General features: G+C 37.7%; 1 pseudogene across 1 annotated transcript; it reads left to right on the forward strand.

Moving 5' to 3' along the window:
- The first annotated feature begins 6107 nt into the window (after window positions 1–6107).
- Window positions 6108–7613, forward strand: LOC308649183 (cell division cycle-associated protein 7-like; annotated as a pseudogene). Its single transcript has one exon. The product of its transcript is annotated as a cell division cycle-associated protein 7-like (transcript).
- Window positions 7614–13113: the final 5500 nt, after the last annotated feature.

The raw sequence follows: 13113 nt of genomic DNA on the forward strand, positions 1-13113 counted from the left end.
CTTCTGAGTAGCTAATAAAAGACCATCTGGAATCACTCTTCAACACTCATGTTACATTTTATTTTTTTAATGCACCAGAGATTGCATGGAAAATTAGGTTTTGTGAAAAGCTAGCAAAGTGGCAGGTCTGTTGCCTTTCCTTGGGACTTTGTCATTTATATTTATGATATTGTTTCTAAAGTGACAAGGTGACTCAAATCAAATCCATTTGCAGAACTTACTTTGGATGAGCAGCTGTAGATTCTTGTATATCACAAACCCACACTTTGGAAACTGATTAAATGAATATCATATCTTATGTACAAGTGTCCTCTGAGATATTTAGTAGTCAATAGATAATGGAAAACCTGATTTCATTTTCCTTCTTTAAGTGAAAAACTTTGTCCATTGTGTTATTGGACAGCCCAGATTTTTTTCTCTCTCCTCTAGCGAAGTAAAACTAGCATTTCTTCAGTTTACCCTGCGTGAGACACATACTCATATAAAAAGTATTTAAGGACAACATTAAAGTATTAAGAAAAATGGGCTCAGTGAAACAAGTAGATAACTTTCCCAGAATCCACAAGCTGGTAAGAGGCTGAAATACAACTAAAAACCTCATCAATCCAATTCCCAAATCCATGCTTTTTTCCACAACTCAATAGGGCTCACAAGGTTGAACTGGAATATTATGTCAAGGTATACAATGCCTAAGAGAAAGCATGCTCAAAATGACAGAAAAAAAAAAAGGAAATTCACTTTTACACTGGAATCCAAATCTTGAAAATAGAAGGCACTGTACCCATTAGTACCCACAATTGCAATATTTCCACCTCACCTACACACCAATAGGCACATACATGACAAAAATGTGAAGTTATTTGCAGAGAACAGGAATTTGAGAGAGAAAAACGTGTCTACAGAGATGTGCATGTAGCATTTCTTACACAGTGTTCTTTTCCCATTCTTAGTACCCTATGGACTGCAGAGTTCCTGTTGACACTCTTGTTAGGAAGTGTCTTATCACACATATATTGGACTCTCCTGCTTCTCGAACCAAATTTGGACTCAGTAAAGCCATGTCTCCTTTGGTAGCAAGCAGAGTGGCAGAGTGAATTAAGCTGTGCAGAGCTGACTGAAGAACATTTTTACTGCCAATTTCCCACTGTTCAGAAAAATACATTGCCCCAAAAAAATCCTCAACTTTCTCTTCTATCCCATTATGACTCACACAAATTGCCTTTTCACATCCTCAGCCACTTTACAATCTCTCAAGATCAAAATACAGAGGTGTAAAATGTTCTAATATGAACAATCAACTCGCCTCCCATAGTTAGACTGTTCTCAGTTCTAATTGGAATTAAAGATGTGGTCTGCTTGAATCAAATTTCCAACACAACTTAGAACTCAGGAAATGATATTTTTTGGTGATATCTCTGAGATCATAGTAGTTGGTTAATTTTTTTTTTCTACTGACTGGAAGAGAAATAACCTGTAGGTAAGAAGAGTGGTTCTCACACACAGATTTGTTAACACTTGAATGTGAAAGAATTCTTAGCTGGATTCTCAGCAACTGGGAATATAGAATGGCCTCATGGGAACAGAATTATATCTTATATAATAAAGTCTGACACTTTGAAAATTATAAAAGATCATTTGAATTTTGAGATTAAAAAAAAATAAGCCCTTTCTGCTCCTGGATTTTTCACTTGATCAAAATAAATATTTTAGTCAAGAAAAAAAAACTAGTTTTTTTGGGAGAAATGTCTTTCTGTTTGGGCAATTCAAATAGGAAGTAATTAAATTTTCTCACCTAAAAAGGCAGTGAACACAGGTTGTCTCAGTTCTTTGTCCTGTTGCACATACCATCTCTCTGAAACATAGTACATGAATTAAGCTATCGATCCAATTTATAAAAAGCACATGTAGGGCTGGGGATGTGGCTCAAGCGGTAGTGCGCTCGCCTGGCATGCGTGGGGCCCGGGTTAGATCCTCAGCACCACATACCAACAAAGATGTTGTGTCCCCCGAGAACTAAAAAATAAATATTAAAAATTCTCCCCCTCTCTCTCTCTCTCTCTCTCTCTCTCTCTCTCTCTCTCTCTCTCTCCCCTCTATCACTCTCTCTTTAAAAAAATAAATAAAATAAAATAAAAAGCACATGTATTAAAGTCTATTTCCTTCTCAAAGGAATGGTTTGCTAGTGAACTCCTTATCAGATGCCTTTGTGACCAATTATGAGAAATACGCTCCCCTGAGCAAGCTTAAAGAATGAACTAAGAGATACGAGATACAGCAAAAAGCCAGGATTTAGTTTAATGATGGTCTTGCAAGATCTGGGGCCTAGTGGTTAGAAACACACAGACTGGGTACAACTACTGTTTTATCCCCTAGAGCACAAGATCCCTTCCCCAGTGGCTCATTGGCCGAGTAGTATGGGGTGCACAATCTTCCCGAATATTACCTAGGTTTTAATGTCTTCTATTGGGTTATTTAAAGAAATATGCCTTTAGTTGTCCCCACCTCCTTTTGTTCTCTTATGGCAGGAAAGTCCGCTTGGATTTAGTGTCTTTTGGCACACAAGCAATTTATCTTTGTTGGTCAAGTGGGGACCCTTCCCTCTCACCTCCTGATTGTCATGGTGTTAATTTTCATACTCTGGTGCTAATTGCTTGTAACTTTTCACTCTGTTCTCCTCTCCAGCTGCATTTCTTATATCCCAAGTCCTTTTACATTTAAAGCTAAATATTATATTCTGAAAATGGACGATTGGACTTTTACTTTCTCACACCAGTAATGCAGATTTAGTACCATGACCCTAGGTTCAAATGTGGGACTGCTGAAATGGTTTGAAATTAAGGGTCTAATCAGAGCTAAACATTTTTAATAAGAAATCAGAAGGGTTTCCAAAGCAGGTAAATCATATGCCACAACTTAAGAAATAGCTCCCTAATCACAAAAGCTTTAGCTGATCCTAAACAAAAAGAAGAAGAAGAAATAGGCAAAATGTCACCTGTGTCACTGGCATTTGAGAAAGCTGTTATCATTACAGAGACCTGAGCTAGAGAAAGCAAGTGAGAGGGAAAAAAATGTGAATGCCCAGATCTTAAAAATCAAACAGTTATTTGGCTATATTGGTAATATACATTTATGTTTTACTCTGAATCAGCAAGATACTAGGATGAAATACATTTTTAAAAAGAATTTACATTGTGAAATTAATAAATGACAAAAATCCTCTTCCAGGATTTCAACCTTTTCTCCTTTCATGACATTCCTACTTCTGCGACATCAGCTACTCCCTCTTCCCTGAGCACACTGCTCCCACAAACCTATTACACATACTCTCCTCTTCCACTTCTTTCCTCTCATTATTTAGGCTGCAGATGTTTTCTCTTCTTTGAAGCCTTAATTGTCCCACAGGAGAAAATTACCAACTCCTTCTGTGTTTTCACAGCCCTGTGGAGACCTCCTTTTTAACGTGAAGTCACAGTCTTTTATAAGTTTATGTCCTGCAAACTGGCTACAAGCTCCTCAAGGGAAAGAACCAGGTAGTCTGCATATGTATGTTTTATTTCCAAGGGTTACAAGTGAAGCTTTCATAAGTCCAATAATAAGAGTAGTTTCTACGGCAAACATTTATTTTGCTTTGAGTATATGGTGCAGAGTTTAAAGAGGTAACATGTATTATCTCATTTAATACTTACAATAAACATTTGAGCAGTAGTCTAATTATTAAGATGGAAAATGGCAGCACAATGTATGCAGTGCGTGATGACAAAGAAAGTGGCTCTCTGGAGTTAGATAGTTCATAACCTATGCACAATAAGCAATGATTCTCTTGTCAGTGTTTTTAGAATTCAATTAAAATGACCTACTCATGGTAGTCTTGGGCTTTTCTCAGGTGTATTTGCAATTTTAAATAGCATTTTTTGGAAGCATTGATGCCCTAAACCAAAGAGAGCATGTTAGAAGCAAAAAGGGCCATCAGTCTAGTGCCTTTCTGTCTGGCACAGAATTGTCACTAATATTGCTCTGATGATCAGTGGTCTGATGAGACTGAAAGAACTCAAGGAGACAATGGAACAAAATATTTGAGGTTCAGTGAATACGGCTCAGAAAACCTGAGAATATCATTACTGTGCTCTACTCCTAGACCTCCTCCAGCAAGCTAGAGGCACAGCTTTTCACTCACAGAAAGAATTTAGTAGGGAATATGTCTGTTGCTATAGATATGTAATACATGAGTGGCTCTGCAAAAACACAGGAAAATCTCCATGTTTTTATTTTCCAAAAGTAATAGTATACTGGAATTTAAGAAAAGGCAATCAACCAATTAAAGTTTAGATTATCATGAAGTCAAGCATTTAGCTTAAATAACATTTTTATCTGTGATCTTAGAATCAACTGTATAAGAAAAATATTGCAGGGAGTTGTTAAATCCTGCATTTCCCATTTTAAAGAAAGGACAAAGATAATTGTTTATTGTGTCTTTTTAATGGTTATGTTCCCTAAATATCATGTCCTAATCTCATGGTCAATAGTAAGAAAAAGTCAATAAAACAATAAGAGATGTAAATGCAAAGGAGGAAACTAGGTTATAAAGAATTATTTGAATCAAATGTATGGTATATCAAGATCATTGTATTGTCTTGAGCAACTAATAAAAAAAAAGAATTAGGAACTTAAAATGAATCCGTGTGGGTTAGAAATTGATTTACAGAATAAAATTCAATATTAATCTCATATTCTAGTTTCACTGCTAATGAATAAATCTTACCAACAACAGGCAGCACAACGCATCAGCAATTATCAATGTTTAGTTTTATTGACCACAGAACAAAATCACAAAAGATGATATTAGGAGCATCTGGCCAGATTATTAAACAGAAATACTTTTCTTAAGAGTGTTTATAGAATTTATGGGTTTCTTAGACAGACATCATTTCAAATAGAGAAACAGAATAATTCTGAACTTAGGGAGACACCTACAGGTACATTTTTAAAAAACAAAGGAGGATCTAAAGAATCAAAAAGACTTATGTTTGGTTTGGAAAACAAAAACAATTTTTCTTTTGAAAATATTTTTAAATGCTGAGAGCATATTTCATAATGATTAACAAAACATAGACAAGAATATTAACAAATACACAATTTTCTCTCTCAACCCTGGACTACTTCACAAACCAAGCTTTGTCTAAATGGCCTAATGGAAGCCCATAATTCTTTGGAAGGGAGTCAGGATTTACCTGTTGATAGAGATAACATTTATTGTCCCCATGATTGTTATTATTGTCATCAGCACCAACATCATGATTTATACTGAATGTGTACCAGCAGCAACAAGTATATTTAAGTATCAGTCAATAATAATTTTTCTTCAGTTGAAATAAAAATAACTTTGGTATTATGTTATAGTTTAGATACAAAGTCTCCCAAAAACTTATCTGTGAAACAATGCAAAAGTGTTTAGACATGAAATTATTTGCTTGTGAGAGCCTCAACCTAATCAGTGTATTAATCCACTTGAATGGATAAACTGGTGTGGCTAGAGGAGGTAAGTCATTGGGGGTAAGCCTCTGGAGTTTATCTAGTCCCTTGTAAGTGGAACAATCTCTGCTTCCTGGCTGCCATGTCCTGAGCTGTTTTCCTCTCACCTTTCCACTTTGATGTTCTGTCCCATCTTGGGTCCAGAGCAATGGAGTCAGCCAATTATAGACTGAAACCTCTAAATCTGTGAACCCCAAATAAACGGTTCCTCCTCTAAATTTGTTCTTTTTAGATCTTTTTGACCACAGTGGTGAAAAAGTGAACTAAAACATATTTTACATAAATAGACATTTAAGCCTTAATAGTTATGGTTTTATTAGGTCCTCTTTTTTTAAGAATAGGTTTTTGACTATTATGAAGTGGTTGGGAATTTAAGGATACTAGTGGAGAACGGTAGTGACATATTGCATAATTTGGTCTGTGAACAGATAATATAGAGCAGTTTAAAAGACTCCATCCTGGAGCCCAGGTTTGCGCGCCCCTCCTGCTTGGCTTCCTCTGCAGCTCCTCTGTGGGACCATGGCGCGTGGCTGCTTCGCTTACCAGCTCGGAGCACAGCCTGGGTGCCCGCTGCCAGCATGGAGGGTCGCCGCGTGCTGCAAAAGGATCTCAGAGTAAAGGACTTAAAGAAATTCAGATATATGAAGTAGATTTCCATGGAAACCTCATCATCCTCTGATGACAGTTGTGACAGCTTTGCTTCTGATAATTTTGCAAACATGAAACCTAAATTCAGGTCAGATATCAGTGAGGGACTGGCAATTTTTTTTTTTTTTTTTTTAATGAGGACTCTGATAATGAATCTTTCTGCGGCTTTTCAGAAAGTGAGGTGCAAGATGTGTTAGACCATTGTGGATTTTTACAGAAACCAAGGCCAGATGTCAGTAAGGAACTGGCCAGTATTTTTCATGCTAACTTGGATGATGAATCATTTGGCGGTTTCTCAGAGAGTGAGATACAAGATGGAATGAGATCGCAGGCAAACCAGGAAGGCTGTAAGACCCGCAGCCAGTATAGGACCCACAGCCAGTATAGGACCCGCAGCCAGTACAGACTTTCTGGACCTCTCAGGGTGGCGATGAAGTTCCCGGCAGGAAACACCAGGAGTGCAGCCAACAAAAAATTAGTACCCCCAAAGCCCTCAGAAAATTTCACTACTGACTCCAATTCTGATTCAGAAGATGAAAGTGGCATGAACTTTCTTGAGAAAAGGGCTTTACATATAAAGCAGAACAAAGCAATGCTTGCAAAACTCATGTCAGAATTAGAAAGCTTCCCTGGTTCCTTTCCTGGAAGATGTTCCCTCCCAGGCCCAAGATCAGTAAATGAGTCAAAGACACCCTGAAGGCGTACATTCCCAGGTGTGGCTTCCAGGGGGAGCCCTGACCCGGAGAGCTCGTCCTCTAACTAAGTCAAGGTCCTGGATCTTGGGGTCCCTTAGTGCTCTTCCCACAGAAGAGGAGGAGGAAGAAGAGGAAGATGATAAGTTTATGCTGGTGAGAAAGAGGAAGACTGTGGACAGATACATGAACGATGATGATAGGCCCAGAAGTCGGCGCCCAGGATCCATGACCCTTCCGCATATAATTCGCCCAGTGGAAGAAATCACAGAGGATGAGTTGGAGAACATCTGCAGCAACTCTCGAGAGAAGATATAGAACCGTTCACTGGGACCTACTTGTCATCAGTGCCCACAGAAAACCATCGATACCAAAACAAACTGCAGAAACCCAGGCTGCTGGGGCCTTCGAGGCCAGTTCTGTGGTCCCTGCCTTCGAAACCGTTAAGGTGAAGAGGTCAAGGATGCTTTGCTAAATCCAAACTGGCATTGCCCACCTTGTCGAGGAATCTGCAACTGCAGCTTCTGCCGCCAACGAGATGGACGGTGTGCAACTGGGGTCCTTGTGTATTTAGCCAAGTATCATGGCTTTGGGAATGTTCATGATTACTTGAAAAGCCTGAAACAGGAATTTGAAATGCAAGCGTAATACCCACCAGATGCTGGCCTTCTGCTTCTCACACCGCCCTTAAAGTTCTCGGTTTTGTCATTGATTAAGAGTCTTGACGATCAGTCTGCTTTATGGGAAACTAGAGTCAAGTTCATCTCATTAGACTGGCACATGTTTCTGGAAATTCACGGGAGACATGTGGCTGGTTACACTTCACCCTCCTGTAGTTTCTCCTCTGCTTCCCCTTTACCCCATCACATAGCTCCTCTCACTTTTTCCAGGAGTCCTCTCTAGTCACTTAGTTTCAGAATTCTTTTTAAATGAGAATTTTAAAAGCATATTTGATTTAATTGGTGTTGAAATAGCCCTGAAATCTACCCATAAACCCTGATCACTTAAAAACACGGTATAAAAGTATTAACTGTTCTGTCGAGTTCCAGAGAGCAGCCCTCTAACTTGTTTATACAAAAACAATGGTTATGACTTTAATGTTCACACTAATTGACATTTTTAACAGAATCAAGGCATGAAAATCTTAGAACCATGTGGGAAAACTAGGTAATTGTTGGGAAATGGAGTACATTACTGTGAATGCCTCTCATGAGAATACCCAATATATTATGGTTACTATATAACTTGTCACAGTTGAGACTGTGTTGCCTCTGATTTCTTCCACCCTAAAGTGAAGTGGTGCATCCTGTTTACAATCTTCCAAAGGTCTGTGGGCAACATGACACTGCACTACTTAAAACAATTGTCTTAAGAGAAATTCTGGGAATTTAGGATGGGGAAACCTCAGAGTAGTGTGATATAAATTCTTGCTGTAAAAGTTTTTAGAAACTTGATAATAACTAGTCTGTTGTTCTTTGCAGTTCCTTATATTATCCCTGGGTGTTGCTGTGTACAGGGATTTTTATAACAATGCGAAGTGCCTTTTCAGAGATGAGTAACTTTCAATGGTTTTTGAACTTGGTATCTCTGCCACTGTAGTTTCTAATGGGCAGATTTCTTGGAATCTTAAATTGTGATTCAGCCTTATTAGATATGTAATTAGGAAGCTTTAAATGTTTAGAGGTTATGCAAATTGGTACTTACTTGGAGTCTGTCTGTGTGGTGCTGGGGATTAGAACTCAGAACGTTGTTCCTGGCCAAGCCCATATTCCACTGAACTACATTCCCAGCCTGTTGTTTGGAAAATTTGTATTGTTAAAAGATTTTGTCTTTTTATTTCCTTTCACATAAATTATTATATGGTAGAAGTGGAATTTTAAGTGTTTGTGTGTCCAGTGTATAGCCTGTTGCTGTACCCTTTCAGAGTTTAATGCTTAATTGGACTTTGAATCAATAAGTGTAAATATAGCTTTTGATCTGTAATACTTTTATACAAAGATTTTTATTTAATAGTAAAACATTTTGTCAAAAAAATAAAAAATAAAAATAAATAAAAAAACTCCATCCCACTCCCTACTAGACGAATTTCCACTCCTGAAGTAGAAAAGGAAGGAGTAAACATCCATTTCTATTTCTTGAATTTATATCTCCTACTTTCGTGCAGGTTGTTCTCAGACAGTATATCTGACTCTCTTTCCATTTCCTATACTGCTGTTATATACCACTTAAATTTTTAATAAGTTTCAGAAAAAAGATTTTGATGCCTTTGGTGTCCCCAAAAAACATTATTCAAGTGTGCTTCCAAAGCCAGAGAAGCATATGAAGCTCTAGTATTAACAAAAATATCATTGGGGAAAAAATAATGAAATTTTATCTTTTCTTAATTTTGACATTATACTAGGGTCTTCAGTTCTTGAAATCATTTGACATAGAAAGAGGTCCTCAGAAGAAAAAACAAAGTAGGCAAGGTTAAATAGCAGATTCCACAAAGCAAATACCTAAAGATCAGAATTTTTTTTCTTGAAAGATAAGATTTACTTTCTGTCAAGTAAATCTCCCAAAATATGATAGTTTCTCCATCAATGCCATCTCTGAACAGTACCTAAGCAGATAAGCTCACATACCTAAAATATCTCTGTTACATCTTTAAACAGCCACTTACCTCTTATCTCCAGTCTTGCCCTCACTGACAGGCATCTTATACACAGCTGCTGTGCTATGAATCCAGTAGTTCCCTGGTTAAGGTCCTAATGTGGAGAAATCAAAGATAGCAGAGTAGAGGCATCAAGCATCACCTAGCAGCTCCTCAGCATCATACCTACAAAAGAAGAAGAGGCTTCTCTGTGAGGTGGATAGCCAAGGGAACACAATGAAACTTTAAACTGTAAAAAAAAAAAAAAAAAGACTTGAAAATCAGTTACCTGAACAAAAGAAACAATAAGTAAGAGGAGCATGGGCTTTGGTACACCAACATGGTCACCAGTGGTGGTCGCAATGTAGAAGACACAAACAGCAGATAAAGAAAATGAAGAAAAATTGACTTGGAGAAACCCATAGATTAGGGAGGAAGACTGATTTTAATGGACTCAGAATCAGTAGGGGAAGTGGCTTAGTAAAAACAAATCAAAGATTACCCCCCCACACACACACACACACATACACACACTGGAAAACACTCCTGGGCAGTGACACCAGCAGTTGGGTTCCCAAGAAAACAGGCGCCACAGCCATGCTCTAAGATGTGGGCAAAGAAGGCTGCCTCTGTGCCCTGCATCCCCACAGCCCCGCTGCCACCTGCAAGCTGCTCACGGGGAAAGCGGCCGGAGTACCCTGGTGCCTGCCCTGGGGTGTCTATATCCCCACTCAGAGCTCCTCAGGGGAAAATGAACCAGTGCTCATGAAGGCCCATCTGGCCTCAGAACTCTTCCAGGGAGAGGAGACTAAGCACTCCAAGCCATATATTCTTAATTTTTTTTTCACATTAATAGATTCCCTTTGCACTTGCTTATTATTAAACCTTTTCACCCTACTTTCTCTTTACCTAAGAAACTATAAACCCACTAAATAACAGAATCACATAGTTCATGCAATTCATACCCCATTCATATTAATGTGACTATTAATCAGGGCATGACAGTAGACACCTGAAGTTGAATGCCCAATAAAATTCACAGACTCGTATTGTTGCTATAGATATTAAATACCAACCACCATTTCTACATAGGTGACAATTAGGGCTATAAATGTCAAATGAGACACTGAACACTCATCTTAAACTTCATACAATTTGTCACTGTTCTTGGTAGTATTCCTGGCTCCCTCTAAGAGGAGCTGGAAAGTCATTGGGACACTTCTAGATTCCAGAGTAGAGCCCCTGCTCCAGAGAAATATTCACAACTCAGGAAGAAACAGTGAACCTCATCCTACAATTGATCCAGCCCCACTGTAGTCTATATAGTACTTCAACTCATAGAATTGGGGAGAGAAAAATCCCCAAATCAAAAACAAGACCCCAAGAAGGAATAATCAAAGGGGAACCTGTGGTCTCCCATCTAGACATCTACTCATATATTCAAAACAGAAATCCTATAATAAAAAAAGAAATACACACATAAAGACACCTGTAAAATAGGAAGGGGAACCCACCTCAAATGAGGTGCAAGAGGAGGACCTCAGAAAGCATGAGGAAGCAGGCAAACAGATCCTCCCAAAATCCATAATCCCCCAACAAAAGATCCCACAGAAATGGAAGTGGAGATAATTCCAGAGAAAGATTATAAAAAAACTGATTATCAAAATGTTCAATAAACTAAAGGAAGATCTAAGGAATAAATTACGAGAGCAAATGCAGGTGATGAAAGACCATTTCCATCATGAAGACCCCACATTCATGATTTTATCTCAATGTAATTATCACCCAAAGACCTCAATACCAAATTCAGTCACATTGTCAGAGAGGCTACAAAATAAGAATCTTGGGAGAGACTCAATTATTTTAGTAAATAACAACTAGTATACAAATACTTGGGTGAGTTCTTAATTCCATTTTTTTAGTTATATACCCAGAAGTAGAATTGCTGGAATACATGCTAATTCTATGTTCAATTTGTTAGAGGACCTACCATATTGTTTTCAATAGCCCCTGAACCATAGTAACGTAAATCCAACCAGCAATGTACTAGTTACCAACCTTTCTATAACCTCACCAATACTTGTTCTTCTTTGTCCCTCTAGAATTAAATAGATAAATAGTGTAGCTACAAATAACTAGAGGTATAAAGACTGTGATAGAGATATAAAAGCCATTCTAATGGGAGTGAAGTGATATCTCATTTGGGTCTAGATTTTCATTTAAGAACAGATATATATTTTCATATGATTATTAAAGTTGACTGTTTGTTCATGTGCTCATTGGTCATCTAAATGACCTTATTTCTGATTTGAAGAAATGTATATTTGAGTCCTTTGCCCATTTTGTAATTGGGATGCCTATTATTTAGTTTTCTTTGCTGAGTTGTAGGAGTTCTCCATATATTCTGGATATCAATCCCTTATCAAATATACCATTTGTAAATAAATTATCCCATTGTGTGATTAGATTTTCACTCTGTTGATAATATCTATTAATGCTCAAAAGTTTTTCATTTTGATGAAGTCCACCCCTTCTATTTGTTCTTTTGTTGCCTATACTTCTGATATCATATCCAAGAAATCATTGCCAAATTCAATGTCATGAAGGCTTTCTTCCATAGTTGTAGCTCTTACTTTTATGTCTTTGATTCAATTTGAGTTAATTTTTACATTTGGTTTAAGGTAAGAATCCAACTTCTTTGTTGTTGTTGTTATTGTTTGGCATATGTGTATCTAGTTTTTCCATTAGCATTAGTCAGCAGCCCTAGTTACTGCCTGGAGGCAGTTTTCAAGTAACAAAACAAGAATACAGTGAAAGCAGAATACAGCATTCCATTGACTTGAGAAGGCTGAAATCAGACTTGACCAGACCAAGACAACTAGAATTTGCAAAGCAGCATACCAGAGAGGGAGTTACTTCACAGAGAAAGAGATCTGGGAATTTGAAGTCTTTGGCTGAGGATTGATCTGTATATCTGTGGCATGAAATTCCACAAAACCAAAAAAAGAACCAAATAGCCATAGACCAAACAATTCCCATCATTTTCATAGGGCTAGGAATAGTTTACTTTCCCATTAGTCAGAGTCAAGAAATTTCAGAACACATATGGCATTAAGTAAAATCCTGAATTCCACTTTAAAAGTGCACTATAACCAAATTAAATTATGTGCATGTATGAATATATAAGAATACATACCACTATTAAGAATAATTAAAAGGTACTAATTTTTTTTAAAAAAAGTAATCTATAAAACACCAAAACTTATCCCTCCCATCTAATGTGCTTATTGACCAACCTCTCCTCATTTGTCCTTCCCCAACTCTCCCCAACCTTAGGTAACCACTACTTCTAGTTATCTCTAATTGAAGTGTACAGGGAATTTCTAAAATGCTTGAAACTGTGCCCTTAAATATGAATGTTGAACCAGGGTGGTGGTGCATGTCTGTGATCCCAGCATTTTGGGAGACTAAAACAAGAGTATATTGAGGATATTGCAAGGATATTGGTACTATTCCTGGCTCCCTCTAAGCAACTAAGCAACTCAGTGAGACCTTGTCTATAAATACAATACAAAATAGGGCTGGGGATGTGGCTCAGTGGTCGAGTGCCCC

This window comes from Spermophilus citellus (assembly GCF_964194105.1).
Source record: "Spermophilus citellus genome assembly, chromosome: 5".
Classification (NCBI taxonomy): domain Eukaryota; kingdom Metazoa; phylum Chordata; class Mammalia; order Rodentia; family Sciuridae; genus Spermophilus; species Spermophilus citellus.